At 34.7% G+C, this 23,211-nt stretch overlaps 1 protein-coding gene and 1 pseudogene across 4 annotated transcripts in view; one reads left to right on the forward strand and one right to left on the reverse strand.

Moving 5' to 3' along the window:
- Positions 1-23,211, forward strand: part of PCDH9 (protocadherin 9) — a 1,077,972-nt gene that overhangs the window by 642,933 nt on the left and 411,828 nt on the right. The gene's annotated exons all lie outside the window — the stretch shown is intronic.
- Positions 12,569-13,348, reverse strand: LOC140510863 (CCR4-NOT transcription complex subunit 6-like pseudogene; annotated as a pseudogene).

Consider the following 23,211-nt stretch of genomic DNA (forward strand, 5'->3'; position numbering starts at 1 on the left):
ATTTGTGAGAAATGCCCATCAAATCTATCAGGTAAATATTATTTTGATAGAAAAAAATAATTGTGCCATTATGGCTACATGTTATTTATAAATGGTTGGAGGTGTGCTTTCTGACTCTCATTTCAGTATTTCTAAACTAATTGGAGATGGTGATAAATCCCTGGGAGATTATAAACTCTTATACAAGGGCAATAAAGATGCTATGAGAAACTTACATGTATACCAAATATTGTTTTGTATTTTACCTGCATGGATATAATAATAGGTATATTGCATTTAAATATATAGCTAGTATTCTGGATCTATATTAGGATGTATCGTAGGAATTATAATGAAAAATTTAATTGGACAGATAGTAAATATTAAGTTAATGATGAGATCAAACTATTTCTGAGAATTTATGGCTAAGCTGTCCATAAATTTTGTTTTTATAACCAGTCCAAAAATCATTTAGTTCATCAGTGACTCAAATTGATAACATATATTTATTGAATACCTACTGTAGTCAATGCCCTGTGTCATTTTCTGTAGAAAATATAAGACTTCAGTCTCAGAATGATGGATTTTCAGGGCAAGAAATGGCCTCAGATATTGTTCAGTCTGAGACAGTGATGATTTATGATTTGTACCCAATCATAAGTTGAATTTCTTGAGAACCATTACTGGATTTTGATTGTCTGACTCTTGGTTCAGTGAGTTTCCCATGAAAGACGTTACTTCCCTACCCAGTTTAGTTAGGAAGACAAAGTGTAAATGTAAAAAAATAGTTTAAGAGTTAAGTAATAGTAAGTTTTCAAAGTAGAGAGCTACTGGAAAGTACATATGATAGCTAGATAAATCTTTGATTTCATTGATATGGTTGTATGGTAGGCCACCTTAACCCAGGTAAGTCTAGCAATTCACAATTAGGAACAGAATAAAATAAGACATTCATAGGACATCTGATAGTTAACAGAAGAAAGAAAGATTCATATATTATTAGCAAGAAAGTAATTCAAAGCAAAAAGAAAAAAGAGACAAAACAAATGTGTACACACAAACACCCACATTCAGTGAGAATGCAGTCTTGATTCAGCTGAGAACAGCTCCTCAGCTTCCATGTTTCTTTCCTGCAGTGGTGATCCACTGTTCAAGCCTGAAAACAACTGAAGCTTCGTGACATTTGACTTTTTTGTACTTGGCCAATCCATAGTTACATCCTTGAACCCATCCTTTTCCTTCTGATCCAATTAAGTCTTGAAGATGGTTTCAGTAGCTTTTAAGGAAAATAGCTAACCTATTTTACTTGGCAGAATTTTAATAAAATCTTCTTCCTCTAATATTTTGGATACTCCCTCAAACAGTGAAGAGAGCATTCCTTCCACATCTTCTTATCCTAGGTTATTCTTGTCCATATTCTGTCATAAATCTCTCATAAGGAGGCAACTGCATACAATAGGAGCCTGTTTCTAGGTTTTTTGACTTTGTGTAAAAATAAATTAATTATTCCAATATAACAACTATATACCCAATTGTCAAATGCTTTGTCTAAACTATTAAGTCACAAATGTTTAGAAATGGAAAATATCGCTGTACATTGGAGTGAGGTTTCTGGTTGGAGGAAATTGGACTGAATCCTCAATGCTGGGAAGGATTTAATGAACAAGAGTAGATTAGACTAGTATATCCTAGTAGGGGAAGATAACGTGTGTTCATCCTTTGTTGCGGAAGAAGACCATGCCATCAGAGAAATGATGACATGACCTGCACTTGACTTTGTTTTAAGTGAGGGAGGGCTGTGCAGGTCACCAGCCTCACTTCTCCTCCAGAGTCATCTGAATCCAGTGACCAGATGTTCATCAGGATGACTAGAGATGACCCAGGATGAGGCAATTGGGTTAAGTGACTTGCCCAAGGTCTAGTAAGTGTCAAGTATCTGAGGTGAGATTTGAACTCAGGTCCTCCTGACTCCTGCAGTGGTTTTATTTAAATGACAATTGCCCATGCAAGCTAATGGAAAATGTTTGTGGTTTCCACAGGCATGAAAAAATGTTTCAGATAATTTCCTACCATTTATTCCTAACTATATGTGTATGGAATAGAAGAAAAAATAGCAAGAATCATGAGGAAGACCCTCCTATTCTCTCTTTTCAACTGTTAGAGTGAAACCAAATTTTCCCCAGGCCTTGATATTTATCCATAAGGTGTTAACATTCAAGTTGCCTGCAGGAACTGAGCAAACCCAACCCAAATAATTATTGCCACTAGCTGCTTTAACAACCATCAAAGCCTAGCCACTGGACCTAGCATAACCTAATGAGATAAATTCATTTTGATTGGGAATACATAAAGCATTAAGGAAACAAACTGACTTGAATAAAATCATAATAATGAATATAAAATAGGAATACTTTAAATGAGTATAATTTAGAACTTGAAATTACCTGTATTGAAATGTGAATTGATGTTTTGCTAATTCTGATTTTTTTAATGTCCTTTACTGCAGCAAGGACCCCAGACTAATTTGCAGAATTGTGAAAAGAAATCAGATAGAAAGAACCTCAAGTTTGGAATGAGAAAGACAAGGACATTAAAAAGATAACAACGGCTGTAACGGCCATTTAAAAGACATTATTTGTAGAGAAGCCTGTTGGTCAGCTACTCAGTTATTTTGTTCAGGACCATCCCCTCCCTTATTACCATATCATCCCTACCCCACAGATAAGGATCACCAACACCACAGAATTTCATCGGTCAATAAAACAAAGAGCTTATTGGTCCTATTACAAATTTATGAACACTGCATTCTTCATCCTGTGTGTCTGTCTTGTTGACATCCAGAAGCGTGAACCAGAGGCTTAGTGAATACCCAAATCAAAAAATCAAACAAAGAAACAAATCAACAACAACAGCAAGAAACTTGGTGTTTCTGGGGGAGAGAAAGACCTAAAATCTGTTTACTGAGTCAACCTGCGTTCTGACCCTCTCAGAGAGCAGAACTTGATAGAAAAAATAGTGATGATATACTAGTGGAGCAGGTAGCAATAGGAACTGCCATTAAATCTGTTGTACAAGATTTGTGTGTGTGTGTGTGTGTGTGTGCACGCTTATGTGTTGCACGTGTGTGCATATCTGTATATTTTTCTCTGTGTTCTTAAATATGCCAAGTAAATTGAGAACTGCCTGTATATCAAGAAGACAATTTTCTTGAGATTATTCTTGAGAAACTGTATTGGTTTAAATAATTGCTAGAGTGAAACAAATTTTCAATAAGTAGAAGAGGTTTCTAATTCTTCATGTTAACATATCGCTGTGTTCATCCTTCGTTGCTGAAGAAGACCATGCCATCAGAGAAGTAATTGACATGACTTGCACTTGACTTTGTTTTGAGTGAGGGACGGCTGTGCAGGTCACCAGCCTCACTTCTCCTCCTGAACCATCCGAATCCAGAGATCTGATATTCCTCAGGATGACTGGAGATGACCCAGCATAATTTGCAAGTGATCAAATGCATATTATATACATGTATGCAAACCAAGAGAATTAAAAAAAATCTTTCAGAGAATCCTCCTGTGGAACTCTGTGTCAAAATGTAAAGTTGTCAGAGCTACAATCTTTTCATATAAATAGTTTATTTTAAAAATAGAAAATATTCTGTAACTACTGCATTTCAAAAAGAGAGATGACCTCCCTCTTAGCTAGTTGATGTGTTCTCCTTGCAGCACATCCTGTGGACTGTGCAAAATTCATTCTTGAGTATCGTTTCTTCTCTTACTAATTTTTTTTCTTTGCTGAGTGACATTTGCCCACAGGACTTTATGAAACAATATAATTAAACTATTCATATTGCCAGGAATTAGGTGACCTTTGTTTGTTCTAGTAATTAGAGTATCCCTGATGTATAGTGTTATTCACTGGTAGGTTCTACCCAGGCAGAAAAAAGGGGCCCAGTGGCTCATTTAGAAAACTACAAAAGCCTTTCAGTTGTCATTAAAATAAACAGGAAATTATAATTAACAATGTCATTTCACTTTATGACAGTATCCCACAGATTCAAATGTAGCCAGAAAGAGCTATTAACATGGCCAGAAAACATCTTTTTTCAGAAAATCCAGACTTCCTCAAACTTGAGAACTTTCCACAGAGTGATAAAAATGATATATTTGTCTCTGTTAGAATATTAATGGACTGGAGACTGGAGACTGAATATTAATGAACTGAACACTAGAGACTGCATCAATTAATTCATCCTATATAGTACCACCTAAGCATCATCTAACCTGATGCCTACTATATTTTAGGTACTAAAAATACTCGATGATTTTATTTTTTATTTATTATGGCATGGCCCAAATGATTCTGGTTTCTTTTCAATGGGAATAAACTGTTCTCAAGTCAGCATGAAGAGTGATGGTTGTCCTTTATCTGTGAGGAAAAACTAGTGAAGTTCTGTGGATATTGTGATTTTGATTGCTTTCTGAATTTAACTTATTTCACAAAGCTCCAACTTATGAAATATGGAAAGAGAAAACCTAAATCATAAGTCTTAAGTAATTGTGAAGCATCTCACCAATAAAATTACAAAGGGAGGATGAAAGTCTTAAATGCTTAGTTTACCTAATTAAAATCAGTTAGCAACACCCGCCCCCACCCAATGAAATGGATAGGAATAAGTTCCTTTTGATGTTCTATGCCATAACTCATCTGCCTGTATTTTCAGAAAGTTACAAAAAGGATTATGCACTTAATGACATATTCAAGACTTTAGCGCTTATCAGTTTGAGTTAATTTTCCATATTATTTACATAAGAAAATTGCAAGAGATATTCTTTTAAGTAATAGAGATATATATGCATGTTATATCAATGAATTAAATTATGTCTATATTTTCTCAGACATTTTTATGCAATACCATGTATAGAAGATTTACTTTCCAAATTAAATTACTATTAGCATTGTCACAATGAATGCTAGTTTTAAACACCTTAGCTTTTCATCTAAACCTCATTTGCTTTTTGCATGTTATAGTAGAGGTATAATAGTTTTCAGTGAAGAAATTCAAAGACATGAGAAATCTGGGATGGCATAGGAAAGTATAGCCCATATTACTGCTACACAGAGAAACAGCATAGCTTAGTGGATAGAAGGGTGTTCTTGGAGCCAGCAAGACCTAGGTTTAAAAAAAAAAAAAGGTTTCTATTAGTGCTTCTACTTGGGCTGGACAACAATAGGTCCCTGCTTGAGCTCCACTTAATGGCTGGCTTTGAGTGATTATCACTAGTAATAGTTTCTGTTGATTTAGTATTTTTTCTTCTGTTCATTAAAAGGGCCATTTCCCTGACTACTTTTTAAAGAGGTCTATTCACTCAATAGGCATTACCTCCCTCTAAATGAGTACCTGAAAATGCCAGCCTAAAAGGTCAAGGTCTCCCATTGGTTACATCCTGGGTCATCTTCAGTCATCCTGATGATTATCTGGTCACTGGATTCGGATGGCTCTAGAGAAGTGAGACTGGTGACCCGCACAGCCCTCCCTCACTGAAAACAAAGTCAAGTGCAAGTCATGTCATCATTTCTCTGATGTCATGGTTTTCTTCAAAAACGAACGACAAAAACAGACAGACTATTCTGGCTTCTAACCTGTCATTAACTGAAACTCTTTTGTCATCTCTATACTCAGATATTATACTCCTATGTAGAGCCTGCTCTTCTACATATCTAGATATAAGCCCACCTCTTCTCTCCAAAGTTACAAGTAGTCTCTTAATTGACATCTCATTTCCTTTTGTCAGTCTTCATCCTTCTTGACCCCTCTGTGGTATCTATGGTATGGTGTTCTCTGTGGTATCATTGTTAATTATCTTCCCCTCCTCAATATTCTCTTCTCTCTGGGTTTTTCTGTGAGATTGTTCTCTCTCTGTCTCACTGCTCCTTCTCAGTGTCCTTTGCTGGTTCCACACTCATCCTATGCTCAATCTCTGTGGCTGTCTCCCAATGCTCTTCTCTTTTCTTTCAATGCTTACTTGGTGATCTCATCAGCTTTGATAGGTTAAATTGTCTTCTCCATAGATATTATGCTAATATCTAGATATTTATCCTGAGTATCTCTTCTGCTCACCAGATCCACATTGTCAACTGACTCTTAGTCATTTAAAATTGGATGTCTTTTAGGAATATCAAACAACAAATATCCAAAGTAGACTTAATTATCTTTCCTCAAAAACCTACTCCTCTTCAAAATTTTCCCATTATTATCAAGAACACCAATATATTCCTAATTCCTCCTCAGTCCTATTCACCCTATATAAATGAATAAATCTTATTGTTTTGGGTTCCAAAACATCTCTCCCATGTATTTTATTTTCTCCACTAATGATGCCACTACTTTGGCCCTCAACACTTTCAACCTGCACTATTGAAATAGCATGCCATTTGGTCTCTATGTTTTAAGTATCTTCACAATTCAATTTATCTTCTAGTCAGCCACCAAATTTTCTTAAAGTATAGGTTTGACCATACCACTTTCCTTCTCATTAAACTCCAGTGTATCTCTTTTGTCTTTGGGATAAAATTAAAAACTCTTCTTTTTGACATTTAAAGCTCTAAATAACTTGGTCCCTTCCTTTCTTTTTAGTCTTGGACATTACTCCCCCCCATATGCTTAAAAAAAGGAGTGTGTGTGTGTGTGTGTGTGTGTGTGTGTGTATGTGTATTCAACATATTACTTTCAAAACTGTTCTACTTGTCTGTGTTGCCTTCTAAATTTTCTTTTATTATTTTTGAACATGTAAAAATACTTCAACCCTCTTTTTTCCTTACTTTTTTTCGGCACAACTATTGCTAGCTCCCCTCTCCCTATGCTCAAATCCTTTGCCTAAATTTTTAAAAAAATTCAGTCCTTGTAGCAGATAATCATCAACCAAATGGGACACTTGCACATATTTTCCACAGCCAAAAATGCATTTCTAATTTACACATTGAATCTATTTTTTCTTTGCTATGCCACCCACTTGCCTCAATTGTTGCAAATTATTAACTAAATACTTTTGGTAGGAATTTAAAAAATATTATTTAAATGAATACGCCTTTAATGAATTTTTCTGCTGTATATTTTTGTTGAAAGAATTGGATATAATTTCCCGTTTCCTTTTAAAGCAATAATAGGAAGTAACATGATATAGAATAAGGAAAACCAAAATAAGAGTGAAGTTATCAAGGTTTCAATGCAGATGCTGTCACTAACTAGCTGTGTGACCTTTGGCTAATTGCAAACTCTCTAAGTATCATTTTCCACATCTACAAAATGAAAGGCTTGAGATAGAGAATGATCTTTAAGATTATGTTTAAACATTCCATAAGACTTACATTTAAATTTTAATTGAAAACATTTTTCTGTATCAATTCATAAGAAGAAAACACTTATTAATCTATTCCTACTGGGTGAAAAGGGTAACTCGTTTGCACATTGAGTCCATCCCTCTATCAGCTGTGCCACCTAGATACCTCAACTATTGTAAGTTATTAACTAAGTGATTTTGGTCATTTTCTTTAAAAAATATATTTTAAAAAGTACTTTTTTTGTCTCTCCAACTTGTCTTCTGATGAAATTTTAAAAAAAGAAAAAGAAATCTTACCAACATCTCAAGGAATTCAGAATGAGCAATTTGATTGTTTTCTAGGTGTTTGAACACTGTTCTAATTTCTGTGGTGGTACAAAAATGTATAAAAAATTATGAAAATTAACAAATGAGCATTTTGAAAAGGAAAGAAGTTAACAGTTCTTTTAGAGTATGTCTGGATTTATAATACATACCATATAGTTAAAGACACATGAGGGATTTTCCATCTTTGAAAACCACCAAGCTAAAATCATAATACTTTCTGGCATTTAAGTAGAATACAAAAAATGTTCTATTGGTCATGGATTTCTGCAGTTTATGTGGGAAGGTTTGAAGAACACAGCTCAGGGAGCCAGGGAAAATATAATGAATAACTCAGCTTTGTAAAGATACCCAAAGAACACTGCAATGAATACACTGGAATGGTTTGAAAAAAATACAGCTAGTAGAACAGTTAGTGACTGACTATCTTAAGGAAGTGAGGATAATCATTTATACTTAGAATTCAGAGACTGGAAATGACTTTTCTAGGTTACTCAATTCAGATGCCTTCCCTTGCCTTGAAGAGAGAGCTCCCTTGAAGAAGCTAAGCAAGGAGATTTTACAAAATTGTAGAAAAAAGAGAATTTTGTGATTGGAAGAGAGCTTAAAATCATCTAGTATCATGCTATTATTTTTAGGAAAAAGAAACTGAAACCCAGGGAGATTAAGTGACTTAGTTCAACCTCACATAACTATTTAGTAGGAACAGATCCTGGGATCTTAGACAGATCTAGAAGAAACTTTAAGAAGTCATGCCTTCAAACCCTCTCATGAAACTAACACACACCCACAGAGGTTGAGTGACTTATCCAGTGTCACAAAAATAGTAATTGGTAGAGCTGAAATTTAAATACATGTCCTGATTCTAAATCCAGCATTCTTTTCACTGAACTGCTTCTTCCTTGTTATCAGATCTAAGAACCAAACCAAATTTCTTGATTCACATTTTGTTTATTTACTATTTTAAAAATATTCTTTTTAAAGAGAGACTGTAGATAACATTCCAAAATTTTAAGTATCATTTACTGTAGTCATGTTTTTTCTTTTTGCATGAATTAACCAAATTATTATTTAATTCCTCTTTTTTATTTTTTCCAGTGGTAATGGTTAAATTGATTATCATCCTTCCTATAAAATTATTTGTTTATTTTAAGGTAGCTTTTCCAAACATCTTCCAGTTTTTATCATTTTTTGTCACGTTCCTTCAAAATCTCATGAGTATGGGTATCCTAGAAAGCATTCTAAGACCCTAGGCTAAATGATGAGAAAACACTGGGTTGAATCAGGAGAGAAATTTCCTCACTAAGAATATTCAAACAGATTAAAGTATCAGTTTGGTAAAAAAAAAAAAAATTAATTCTTAGGTTAACTATTCAAAAATGGAATATTCAAAAAGTAAAACAAAGCCTCTTCTTAGAGTAAACTCTCAACCAATATCTATTTTCAAAAGTTTTTCAAGGACATTCTTTTTATATACTTTAATCAAATTTGTTATACAAGAATTTTGCCTGCTGATTGGAATCAGTCTTAGAGAATTAAATGAGGATCTGGCATTGTTAAGCAACTTAACGCATTACTCACATTCACAAAGTAAGCAATAAATCCAGATTTGAATATAAAAAGTCCTTTTGATTCCAACTGAACCACACCATTCATTATGGCATGCTGCCTCATGTACATTTAAGAAAAATCAGCCTTCAAATTTCCTAACAGAACCAAAAAATAAAGTCATAATTCATAACTTATCCTAGTGCTTTTTCCCTTATCTCAAGGGAGAATTTTCAAATGGCCTTTTCCAAGTCAATGCAAAAGTTTACTTCTTTCCATTTGAGTTATATATTAGAGACTTCATTCTGCAATTCTGTCATTTGGATATTGAATTTGTGATTACCAAGTGAACTACTTGTTATGGAGTTAAGAGATGGATAAGAGATCAATATGCAGTTCACTATCTAATGTGTTCTTAAAAAGAGTTCTTCAAGTCGTTCATGTAGCATCCCTATATCTTCTTTGGTATGATTGAGACCACTTGCTATTTTATACACCTTCTCTTTGTAGTTGGGAGGTGATGAAATGTTCATCATATTGGTGTCTTACTGACAGTTGTTTACATTTTTAATGTCATAAAAGAAGCAATTAACTGAAAATAAAATTGATGGTTGTGTATATTTCTTGATGTGGAGGTTTTACAAGAAATGGTGGAAATGTGTTTATGAAACCAGCTTCAGGCTTTATTTGTCTCTGGAATTTGAAGCTAGAATAACAGGTGATCTGACTGCAGGATTCTCTGCTAAATCACTAAGGAGTGTGCAAATTTGTATATTTTAGTGCAAAATTGAAATATAAACCACTGTATCCCCCTTTTTACTAGATGCTTAGAAAAGAGGGAAAATATGGAATAGTGTTCATAATTCTAGTAACATTGAAGCTTTGACTCTTTTTCCTAAAGTTTAACATTTTATAATACTTTATAAGTCAATCAACAATCATTTATTAGATGACTTCGTGGTGCCTGACAATGCCCTAAGCACCGAGGATGCGAAAGTGAGAGAGGCAGCTTGGCATAGTGGCTAAAACCCTACTTGAAGACCTCTGAAATGTACTACTCACCAAAGACCTGGCACATCATTTGACAGATTAGTGCCATGCGCAATTAAGGTAATAAATTGTAGAACAGTTTACAAAAATCTGTATTAGGAGTTTCTTCCTTAGCGCCTGGAAACTTTCTAAGCTAATAAAACGATGGAATCAGTCCCTGGTTTCTCCCAGCAACCAAAAGAAAAACAAAATCTGACAGAAGTAAAAGTCTTTACCCTCAAGGGGTTAACATTCTATCTATTCTACATAGAGTTATGTCCACGTCAATGCAAGAAACAATTCTTCGCAGTAAAATCTATTTACCCCTTCAGTAGTATTCTATTGCTTAAATTGAGTTTTCATTATTAAATTGAAGTAGCTTATGTCTCTTGAGAAAACCAAACCACTGAAGTTATGAGATTGGGGCTTCCATTATCTCAATATTCTTCTGTTAACTCTACTGTAGTCCTAGAGTTCTTATCTCTTTTACATATACTAAATGCTTTTTCAGTATAGATCATTCTTGGTATCAATTCAAGTTTTCTAATCCAAATAAAAAATTCTTTAAAAGGGGGTGGTACTTCTAAATTAGTTGACATTAAGTTCCATTTAGGATCTGTATCTCCATTACTTAGACTAAATTCCTTGTATACAATTAAATCAAATTACACAGAAGGCTTATGACTAATTCCTACAGGATATGTTAACACTGAAAAGCCTTGATGAAACCAAAACTCAAAAGAGAAGCAAGAAAGAAACTAAATATGTGATTTTTTTTTTTTAGTGATCATAACTACCCCCCCCCCCCCATTTCTGTAATTTCAAAAGTATTAGGAATTCCTTTTGATTGAACTGGCAATTCATCTAAAAATTTTTGTTTTAGAGGGTTGTCTGGGGCATTGAGAGGCTATGATTTGCCCTTAGTTGTGTAGCTAAACTGTTTCAGATTTATTAGTTTTTCATGACTCAAATCCAGCACTCATTCTCCTATGCAATATTGTCTTAGACATAACTTACATTTAATATCTTTAGACCTTAATGAGAATGGAAACATTCTAGATAATGTGCATTATAAGTAAGCTTCATGAAAGAATAACATTGAAAACAATGAAGATTTTTTCCCATCCTCTGTGTGTGCATCCGTGTGCCATAATTTGCTAAGTTATCTGAGAACTGCTCATTCATGTGAATTTATGATCACTGACACAACCAAGGCCATTGTGCTGTGGAGAGGTACAGTACACAGTAACAGCTATTTATGCAAGTGAACATTGCCCAGAGGCAGTTTGTAACTTGCTGCATAAGCCAGTATTTCCCAGACTTTTAAAAATGTTGAAGAAAGAAAAATTATGAGAAACTAACCTAGTTTGAAATGCATGTTGTCATTGTATGCACATATCTTTGTGCTATATCTAGTGAGATATTGGATTAAAGAAATGTGAAATTAGACCATTAGGTGACTATCACAAAATCAAAACAAAAAAGGCCCTTGGCATTCCATACATTCCTACTTCAGTGCCTCAAGGCATCATAGAGGTGATTCTGGATTCGGAAAGGCTACACAAACAAAAGCTGAATTCCAGCAAATCCTACCTAGATGAAAAAGGCTTTCAGTGTGGGTCTGGTGATGGATGGAGTTTCTGTCTTTGAAGGAGCATTCTAGCAATATCAGAAGAGAGAAATTAGCAAAGCACTGGTCTCAGGATGATGAATTTTAGAGTACAATAACTGTAGAAGACCAAAACATTATAGGAGTATTGCAATCTATATTGATTGAGAAAGGAGTACCCATACCAATAAAATTATGGGTCTTTGACCTTTGGAAGATGAGAACATAGAGAACATTTGGCCCCCCTGACAATGATCTCACCCTTCCACAAAGTCAAAGGACTAAACTGCCTTTAATAATAATAGCAGACTTGTATATAGTGCTTGAAAGTTTGCAAAACTCTTCACATATATCCCTCATAACAGCCTTGTGAATAGTCATTGGAGATGTTATTCCAGTCCTGTAGATGAGGAAGCAGATTCACAGAGGTGATTCATTCAGCACAATATAGCTAGTAAATATGAGAGCCGGGATTCGAGCCAGAGTTTTGCAAGGACTCTTTCTTCCACACCAAGATATGAAACTTCAACATATACTACAGTATGTTAGTACTTAACTAGAATTTATTAAGCATCAACTCTGTGCCAGGCAAAGTGATAGGGATACAAAGAAAGGCAAAAAAAAAAAAAAAAGACTCTGCTCTTTGTGACCCCATTTGAGATTTTCTTGGTAAAGACACTACAGTGGTTGGAATTTCCCTCTTCAGCTCATTTTAGAGATGAGGAAACTGAGGCAAACAGGGTCACACAGCAGTGTGAAAAGGGGAAAAAAATCCATCACATCCACACTCCTTTGATGCTGGCAGCAGAAAGAGGGTGAAGGACTGCTTAGTTTCCACCTCCTGAAGACTAATGATCTCTTCATCACAGTTCACAATTTCTTCCATAATTTCCTTTTTTCTGTTCTCCTAGTTTAATGCCCAGGATGGGCAGTAGCCATATAGCTAGCTGCTGGGTGGTGTATTTATCATATAACATATTATGCACATAACTGTGAGTGATGCTCAGGGCAGAATTTGTTCTCATTCTTTTAGTGTAATATACGGTGTCAGAGGAAGCTGCTCTGGATGAACTACTAGATTGTCAAGCATGTAGTTCAGTAGCTTTTGGGTTCCATCTGGGTCCTGGGATAAGCTGAGAATATCCTGTGATAAAGGACTGTCATTCAAACCTAATATTTGTAGGTGGAGGAGCTGATCGAGTTCCTAAGAAAAAACCCATAACAGATTGTTTAAAAGAGAGACGCCACATTTTCTAGTTTCGCTAGTAAACTTCTGAATTTATTGGATGATGAATTCAAGTAAACCAGATTCTGAAGGTTGGTAATATCAGGTGGAATGTGAGAAATATAATTGTGATTTAAGTGCAGAGTTGTCAAGTGTGTCAATGACCAAAGTGATATATTTAAGCTCTGCCTCTACCAAAAATTTCTAATTCTGTCCAGTGAGATTTCTTTCTGTTGACTACCTGCTCTGCTGACATGATGGTGTAAATTATGGAAGATGATACTTTTCTTTTCACATCCCTCTTAGTCTGAAGCCAGATTTGAATCTTCCTAGCTTTAGGTCTGGTATTCTATCCACTGAGCCACCTAGCTGCCTGGATTGGTTTTTTTTTCCAGTTGTGTTTCACTCTTCATGACATCATGGACCATAGGATGTCACTGACATCCATGGAATTTTCTTGGCAAAGATACCAGAGCCATTTCCTATTGCAGTGGATTAAGGCAAACAGAGGTTATGCTACTTGCCCAGGATTACACAGCTAGTTAGGGTCTGAGGCTAGATATGAACATGTATCTTCCACAATTCCTGTCTAGTTTTTTTTCCTTCTTTTGTAGTAAGTAAAAATGCCTTAAGATTATGACAGATTGAACTAGTAGTCTTTGTTCAAGAGAAGTTTGGGAGTCTTTGGAGACTGGGTACCAGAAATATGAGGAATTTCCAAGGATAATTTGATATCAGTTGTTATCTCACAGGCTTTAAAATGTCACTAACAAATTAATTGATCGTAAACATTTTCTTCAGATATTAAATCTTTGAGAGCAGAGACGTGTTTCCTATACATACTCAATATATGATTGCACTTACAATACTGTGGGCACTCAAATGTTAATGAATCAAATTGGATTCTTCATAAGGTTAAGATAAATAAATGATAATATTCTAGATGTTAGCTAGTTGACCTTTTCATTAGATAGATAAAAAACAAAACAAAACAAAAAACAGTGGAGTATCAAGGGAAGTGGCTTACCCAGAATCCCAAAGGGAGTTCATAAGTTGCACAAAAACACATGGGTAGAACTGAGATTTAAACCCAAGTCTTCTGATCCTGCCTTTTGGTGGATAAAGAGCCCACCTAAAAGTCAGGAAGACAAATTCATCTTAAATGCAATCTCTGGGCAAGTTTCTTTACCCTTCAGTGTCCTAGAAAATTTTCTGAAGTTAAAAATTGCAGAGTATTTACATTAGTAGAGGAATGTCATGGGCTGGGGGAAACATTTTATACCAATGAAGTCATAAAACTATTATACATATATATTTGTGTGTTTGGGGTGGAGTATTTCAGGCATATTAATAGACGTCGTGTCACTCCTCTTTTAAGGAAAGAGAAATCCTTTAGTTTAGAAGGTAAATCATTTATCATAAAGAATTAGCTACACTGGTTTGGCACTGTGCAATATTACAATAAGGACTGAGGAAAAAAAAATTATGCCTGTAATGTGTCTTAGTATTTCTCTCTAGTTCACAGTGATTTCCATGTGACCAAGCCTTCTGTACTTTGTCACAAAAAGTGGGTTTTTCAAGTAACTATATTTTGGTGTGTCAAAAATAAGAATTTCTGGTGTATCACTGTCAAGACTCACTTTGAATTAAAATATACATCTCAGCAGAAAAAAAAGAATTAGCGCTATCAGCGTCTTAGCAATTGTTTGAGCTGAAATTCCTCCCAGAGTCTCCATAAAAATTTCTACTTCCTCAATGTTTAATTCCATGGTTCTTAAAATATGTGTGTGTGTATTTGATAAACCCCTTCTAAAAATAATACATCTAAATAAATACAATAAAATACGTAAGATTATAAAGGCAAATCATATTGAAATACAATTTTCAAAATATATATTTTTGAAAGTTCATGGACCCCACATTAGGAACACCAATTAAGGCTGTTTCCCCCTTGTCAGCATCTATGTGTGATTGTCATTTTCCTTTTTTTTGTTTTAATGAATAATATTGCATTTTAAAAAATCTCATTGTAAATATATAGGATTTTTAGCTTCATTAAGAGTTGAATATGCTTTTTATGACTGGCCTAGGAACTTAATTACTATTTGTAATGTTGTTGCTATGGGCAAATATGTTCTGAAGTCCCAATGATTTAAAACCAACTGGTGCAATACAGTCCATGCACAAAGGACTGTCATGTATACAATTGGATTTTGGACAACAATAATTTCTGAATGACATTTTCTTTCCTGGAATATATTCCAAAACAACTGTAAAGCAAATTACACAAAATTATTAGGTTTGCATTTTAATAGTCAGTATTTATAAGTGGAAAAGGAGAAACAAATAAACCAATAGATATTTGTACTACATATGAGCAGACTCTTTAAGTGTTGAAGGCATATTTAAATGTTCTATACAATTAGGAATTTTCGATCAGTGGTGGGGAATCTGATGCCTCATGTGACCCTCTAGGTCACATGTCAACCCCTAGGTCCTCAAGTGTGGCTCTTTGACTGAATCCAAATTTAACAGAACAGATCCCCTTAATAAAAGGATATGTTCTATAAAAAATGGACTCAGTCAAAAGGCTGCAACTCAACAACCTAGAAGAACACATGTGGACTCGAGGACTCAGGTTCCCCACCCTTAAAGATGATGTTAATGTCCTTTCTAACTTTATTTCAAATAGTTCTTTGACACTTTGATTATGTGACTGAAAGGCAAGATGCAATTAGTATACAATAAGTAGCCTTTAAATATTAGGTTTTTAGAAATGAGAGTTGATGGTGAGTTTCAGTAATTTCTCTTGTGGCTTAATATAAACAAAAATTAAAGCTTAAAAGAGCCTTATTGAGCCCAGCATAATTTGTTTACTATAAAAAAAAAGATATACAAACATACATATGTGTGTATATGTATGTATATATAGGCCATATCATTCAGATATTTTCTAAATATATATGTAAGCATATACATATATTCACATGTATATGCCAAACAGAGTAAAGAAGAAAAACCTTAGACTTCTAATGTCTATTAGCACTTATTTTATTTCACCAGTTTTTAAAATTTTAGACTTGGTACTTGGGGACTACACTGTTTAATCATAATGAAAACTACGAACTATTGCATAAATACGTATTTTTTTATAATCATGAAAATATATTGGTTTATCACTGACAGGAAACAAATTTGGAAATTCACAATATCAATGCATTACACTTTCTTTGCAGAGAGAACAATGCTTCAAAAAAGTTTTATTGTTTTCCCTTTATTGAGAGACTCTGAGGTGAGAAGGGCAAATTCATAAAAGGGTATTTGTTGGGAATAATTCTTATCACTTTATATTTCCCTCTATCCCAAAGGTCCTTTTGAGATATTTGGAAGGAAACTACTAAGCACAATATTATTGTTTATTTTTATAGCTCAATAGATTTGAGATAAACTCATTATCACCGTCTGAATTGATGTCATAACGCCCCAGGTCCATGAGATCTGTTAACTAGTGTTATGTCTAACTATCCTAGCTGTTGAAATGATAACTGGCCTCATTTTGATCTTCAATTACCACACTTATTCAACACTTCTACTCAAGTTAATACAGTGACTCTATTTGTGCTGTATAGGTTTTTATAATGTTTCTCCTGAGTGGTATAGTTATTCCAGTAATTGATACTGTATTCTTAGACTTGTCTTTTAAAGTCCTACAGTGTTGCCTGACCAGAGCAAGGGGATGACTTTGGGTTCTTGAAGGTTCTGAAAATAGAATAACAGTACTGGAAGTACCTCTACCAAGCTGGAAAGATATCAAATGTGAGCCTGAGAACCAGTATGGCATCGGTTGTCTGACAAGTAACCTAGCAAAGTGTGAAAAGGCTTATTACCAGAAGGTTGGCCACTACCAGTTTAAAAATATATTTGGCCATGAAACCATAGAATGCTGAAGTTCTACAAAACTTTAGAAATCAAAGGGTTTAGCCTCCCCCACTTTTAAAAAATGATACCTACCTAGAAAGGAAGATTGCCTTGTCTAATGTTGTACCAATACATGTGGCCATTAACCAAACTGTGACTGAATGGAGTCTGTTTTATGGAGGGAGAAATCAGGTTAAAGAAAAACGTGCTCTTGATGTATATGAAATCCTGATAGGTACTGATCATTCTTAAAACATTTTAAGTCAGCGCAGTACCATACAGCAACCAAATTCTTACATGTCTGTGTGTATGTATATGCACATATACATATACAAAGAAAAAATAAATATTTGCTAAACCTTCAGTTTCATCCTGAATGAAGGTCTTTTTTGATCTGAACTAAACTTTCTGCCTATTTTGGCAGCCTAAATAAACCATATGTTTTGTGTTGCAGATCCAGTCAAAATACATTTTTAAATTCAGGACAAAATGGGGGTCATGATAAACATTATCTATCTACTACACATAGTTCTTATAGGGATTAATGTGTTGATATAAGTAAAGCTCTCTGAGCCCTTGAGATGGAAGCAGTTATACAGCTTTAAAGTATTATGTTATTTGTATGCCTTTTTATTACTCATGCTGTTTGCCACTTTACTAGATCCTTTTGCTCTGAGTCTCAGAAAGTATCCTCAAATCTCACTTTAACTCTCTAGATATTATATTTTCTTGTATGAGGAAAAGTTATAACCATTCATTTAAACTGGAGTTATTATATATAGAATTTAAAAAACCGTGACCAGAGTTTAGGACTTTTATATGTACATATGTATTTGTGTACGTGTATGTATATATATATACATATATATGTATTATGCACATATAATACATATATATGTATGTATTATATTCTTGATCATTGTTAGAGTTTTGATGGTTCAGAGTAGGTATAGTTAGCAATTATTACTGTTCTGGCCAGAAACTCTGAGGGTCCTCTTCTCCCAGAATGATTCTTTGGAGAGGGCAAACTAAGCTACCTTTTGCCTCCATTTTTATCTGACCTTTAATTACTCAGTGAGCGTTGCCTCAGATAAACTGAGACCTGGGAAAGACCTTAGCTTAAAAAGGCCAAGGTCTCCAACTACATCTGTGGCCATTCCCAATCATCCTGACCTATGTCTTGCCACTAGACTCCAATGACTCTGGAAGACAGAGTAAGGCTGGTTACTTTGTATAGCTCTCTGCTTTATACAAATCCAATCCACTTGCAAGTCAAGACATCACCCTCTTGATAGTCAAAAATGCTAGGGAATAGGAAAAAGACTTTAGAACACCAATGTGGCATGGACAACTCATCTTAGTTTAGAATATCTCCCAGTGTTTCTAGGTAGTATGGCGAGAGACAAGAGTAAAAAGTTGATCTTCTAGTCAAAGAATTGATGGGTTGGTCCATTTGTTATGTTTTATGTAAAAATTATTGCATTTTATTTTATAGGTCCTCCTCAAGGATTAAGGACAACCAACAATATGTGTATTTTCAATTCTGTACATAATATCTATAGTTTAAATGAATAGCTATAATTTTTCTTCATATAAAATATAATATCTGGAGAGTTAATTTGAGATTTGGAGAATACATACCGTATGTACATATACTTTACATATATGTGGTTTGTGTATATGTATATACATACACACACACACACATATATGGCAGGAGGAGAAAGAAGAAGAGGAGGATGGAAGAGGCTGAGGTAAGGGGGAAGGAGACAGGGGAAAAAAATATTCACAAATGTCAAGATCATCCCTGCTGGGGGCTCTAGAACTAAATAAAAGATGATTTTTTTTTTTAATTTAGTATTCCATAACTTTCTCAAAAGCAGAGAAAAAAATCAAGTCATATGAATATGGACCATTTCCACAGTCAAAAGTTTAAGCTACTTTTTAAGTGGTGAAAAAGGCTTCCTGAGTTAGAAGAGAAAGTCACTCATGACGTTATCGCTTCAGGCAATTTTGCTTTCTTTTTGTTCTCTCCCAGGCAGGTTCAAAAGGCCCCAGCCTATCCAGAAAGCACCGTGAAGGTGTTGAGTCAGAGAAAGTCTAGCCCAAGGGATGGGTGAAGGGGGGAGGTGGGAAAGAATGACTATGCCTCTGTGAGAGTGAGGGGCTTCCAGGAGAATATGACCACAAAACCAAACCCTTCCAATCTCCGACACTGCTATGCCATTTTAAATACCTTTTTCTGGTCATGAGACTATCTCCTCTCCCTTCTTTTTCCTTCCCCCATAAAATGCTGCTGATATGAGATTATTGTAGCTTGTTAGGGAATACTTTTGTATACTTTTCTGAGAATAGTTCCCATTTCTGTCATACTGCTTTCATTTAGACATTTTCAATTCGCTTTATTATTTATTGTCTTATTGAACTCTGACAGGAAAGTTGACTCTGTGTATATATACAGCTCTTTGCCCCCAAGGACATTCAACTTAAGTTAGATGATTCAGACTTAAAATAAAACAACTGAAAAGTTCAGCTCCAAAGATTTTATTTCTGTTACCTATCAGTGGGAGCAAAACACTTGGAGGAAACTATGATTTTAAAAAAAGTTGGGGAACAAGGAGGAAAAGGCAACAGAGATAGTATGGCCCAAGACTATTATCTTCTAATTTGGAATTTTCACCTTTCCAATACATTGCCACCTTAATCTTATCCCTTAAAAAATTCATAAGTTAAAAAAAAAAAAAGAAAAAGCATAAAAAAACAGAACTGCTCAAATACTAGACATACTAGGCTGTATCTAGGTGCACTATGTCTTTGGTACCTCAAAAGTAGATTTAATTAAGTTAGTTGTCTACAATTCACAGGATCATGGACTTTTAGAGTAGGAAGAAACCTTAGAGCCATGCTGTATACATAGGTGAGAGGTCACCGTATTTAGCCATACATCAACCCAGCCCTCTTCTTCCTCACCCATTTCTTGTTATGGGAACAGTATTGAAATCAATATTGCCATTATTATCATTGCTTCTAGAAATGGGATGTTAATCTATTCTCCTGTATCCAGTTTACACAGTGCCGAGCTTGTTCATACACGGTTATTTTCATTTTGCCTCCCCCATTACATTGTGTGCTCCTCAAGGACAGAGATTTGTCTTTTACCTTTCTTTGTATCCCTGGTGCTTAATACATTGTCTGGCATAAAACAGTCACTGAAATATTGTTTGTTGACTGGTTGACTGACCTGTTGTTCTACACACTAGCCTTATGTCTTTTTTTGACCACAAGACATCGTTAGCCACCACTAGCTTACAGGTGTTTTCTTCTTTTATTGGAATGTCAGTGCCTTGAGAACAGAGACAGTCTCATTTTACATCCATATGGCTAGTGTTTACTTTATTGCTTGGCATATAGTAAGCACATAATTAATGCTTTTAAAATTATACAACTCACTCATTTAGTCCGATCTAGATCAGTAGATAAGGCAGCTAACTAGGTGGCTTGGTGGATAGAACACTAACCCTGGATTCAGGACCACCTGATTTGAAATCCAGCCTCAGGCATTTACTAATGTCTGAGGCTGGCAAGTCACTTAACACTCTTTGCCTCAGTTTCCTCATCTGTAAAATGAACTAGAGAAGGAAATGGCAAACCACTCCTGTATCTTTGTCAAGGAAACCCCAAACAAGGTCAAAGAGAGTCAGACAAAACTGAAATGACTTACCAGCCAAGATGACAACATCACACAGCAAGTATTTAATAAGCACTTACTATGTGTCATACACTTTAATGGAGCTGGACATACAAATAAAGGAGGAGATACAAATAAAGGACAATTAAAATTTCCACCATGAAAGAGCTGATATTTTACAGAGGGAGACTATATGCACATATATGGGTGGTAAATACAAGATTTCACAAAATAGAAAGTTAATAGTCTTATAAAGCATATAATCCAACCTCTACAGAACCCCCTAAAAGTTATCCGCTAGCCTTCATTCAAAGCTACTGCCTTCCACGATAGTTCCTTAGATTTTGGGGCACCTATAATTAATTTTAGTATTTCTTCATAGAGTTTAAGTTAGAAATGAGAAGTTGGAGGATCATGTAGATAGGTGTGAAACTTTTCATCCCTTCTCTGTTTCCATTTGTCTGTCATAAAATATTTTTAGCCCCAAAAGTGCTAACAAAGAAGATTTGAGTAGACATGTCTGAATATAAAACCTTACAAATGGAAATAGCATACCGGAAGAAGTGCTATATTTAGAGTCAGAGGACCCGAATTCAAATTGGGCTCTGCCACTTTCTTCTGGCGTGATGTTGAGTAAGTGTTTTAATCACTCAGATCCTGGGTTTTCTCATCGATAAAAAGCAGACTTGGAAATGGATACTGTTAAAGTTATCCTTGTACTATCTATAATCTCATAGATTACAGAATCTATATTATATATAGGATAATTACAAAGCATAGAGATGCTAATATTATAACATGGAAGAGAAACGCCTGGTACTTCAAAAGCTTGACAACTCTCCACTTTGCGCTAGCAAAGACAAAATGTATTCAAAATAGCAACCTCATTCTCTTTCTACAGTTAAGAGGGACAATTTCTACTGTCCTCTTTATATGATTTCATTCCTATAAACTTCTGTTGTCCCAAAGCAACTGAGCATATTTCAATTCTTATTTATCATTGTCAATACAAATTGGGTTAAAATGTCAACAGTGTTGTTCCTTATGCATGCATGCAAATGAAAGTATCAGACATTCAATGGAAATTCATTTCTTGAAAATGTTCTTGAGCTGATTCTCTTAAAATAAAAATTACTATAACCAATGCAGTGTTCATGTTTTGCTATCCATTATTAAGGAACTGGCCTAAGAATTTCATAGCAGTGAGATTTAATGAACGTGGTACACTTGGCCATCAATATCGCAGTTGAAAATCTTTGGTTCAGTTTCTTATCTTCCTCTGAGCTCCTTGGTTCTCATATATGCAAAGAACTCCAATTGATTTAAAAGATTGATACTTTCCTCATTCAGATAAGTCCTATGTGGTGAAGTCAATGGTGAAGGAAGTCAGGTTCTCTCAGATGCTGTAGCATTTTGGAATTTTAAAACAGAAAAATTAAGGGAAAAATTAAGATTGCATTTTTTTTCTTTACATGGATCTGATTCTTTATTTGCCTCCAACCTATTTTCAGGGAAAATCATTAGAATGGAGAAGGAAAAGAAGCAAGGGTCCTAAATAACCTAGGAACTGAACATAAAACTATAAAATAAGTGAAATAGACTTTAAGTGTGATTCCCCACCCTCTTATATATTCTTTATGAAATCTAGCTGTATTTTAATTTCAGTTCTCACTTGAGGCACCCTATTAAGCAGAGGAGAGGCAGGGAAGTTGACTTATAGATATACATACTTATATTTTTATAGGTAGATAGAGATATAAATGGGATTGGTATTCTGAGGTGTTCTGTGCTTTATTTTTCTAGTATGCTATGCTATAATATTGTATTAAAATATATTTTTTCTCCTGGACAAAGGACAAAACTCTTTTTCTAACTCTAAGAGATTATAACTTTGGCAATATAAATAAATGTACTAGATGGCTCCAAGGTCCTGTCTAACTTTAAAGCTCTGTGATTCAAATGTCATTTCAGATCTGTTGTAGGAAATCCTTTCTAGGTTACCATGCAGGCACAGATATAACACAGCCTAAAAAATGCAGTGTACTGAATGTCTAGAGCTCTCTTCTTTACAAGTGCAGCACTTTAAAGTTAGTATTTCCATTCCAATCTCATCTTTATTTTACAGAAAATTATTTCAGCCTTGCCTTCTGGTGTAAAAGTTAGAAGTCAGTGGATGAATTCATTTAGTTCACAATGAACTTGAAGTACATTTACTGGTGGAAAAAAAAAATTGTGAACTAATTTCACGAGTTCACTTCAAACCTTTTCATTTAAACTGACAGAAGCAAATTATGGTGCTATATTTTGTTCAACCATGATTTCACGCTCCTATACCCTGGGAAACAAGCACTAAACCTCAAGGGATTTCTTGATGGTAAAGCAGTTTTAATTAGTAAATAATTCTAAAGGTGAACATTCGAAACAGCAAAACATATTGGTGTTTCTACTAAGAAAGACTTTGGATTTCTCAGTTGCTCCGTATGAAAGAGGGGGAAGCAGGAGAATTTAGTTGCTTTAAGATCATATTAAATGATTCTGATATGGTAATAGGATT

This window comes from Notamacropus eugenii, chromosome 6, assembly GCF_028372415.1.
Source record: "Notamacropus eugenii isolate mMacEug1 chromosome 6, mMacEug1.pri_v2, whole genome shotgun sequence".
NCBI lineage: Eukaryota > Metazoa > Chordata > Mammalia > Diprotodontia > Macropodidae > Notamacropus > Notamacropus eugenii.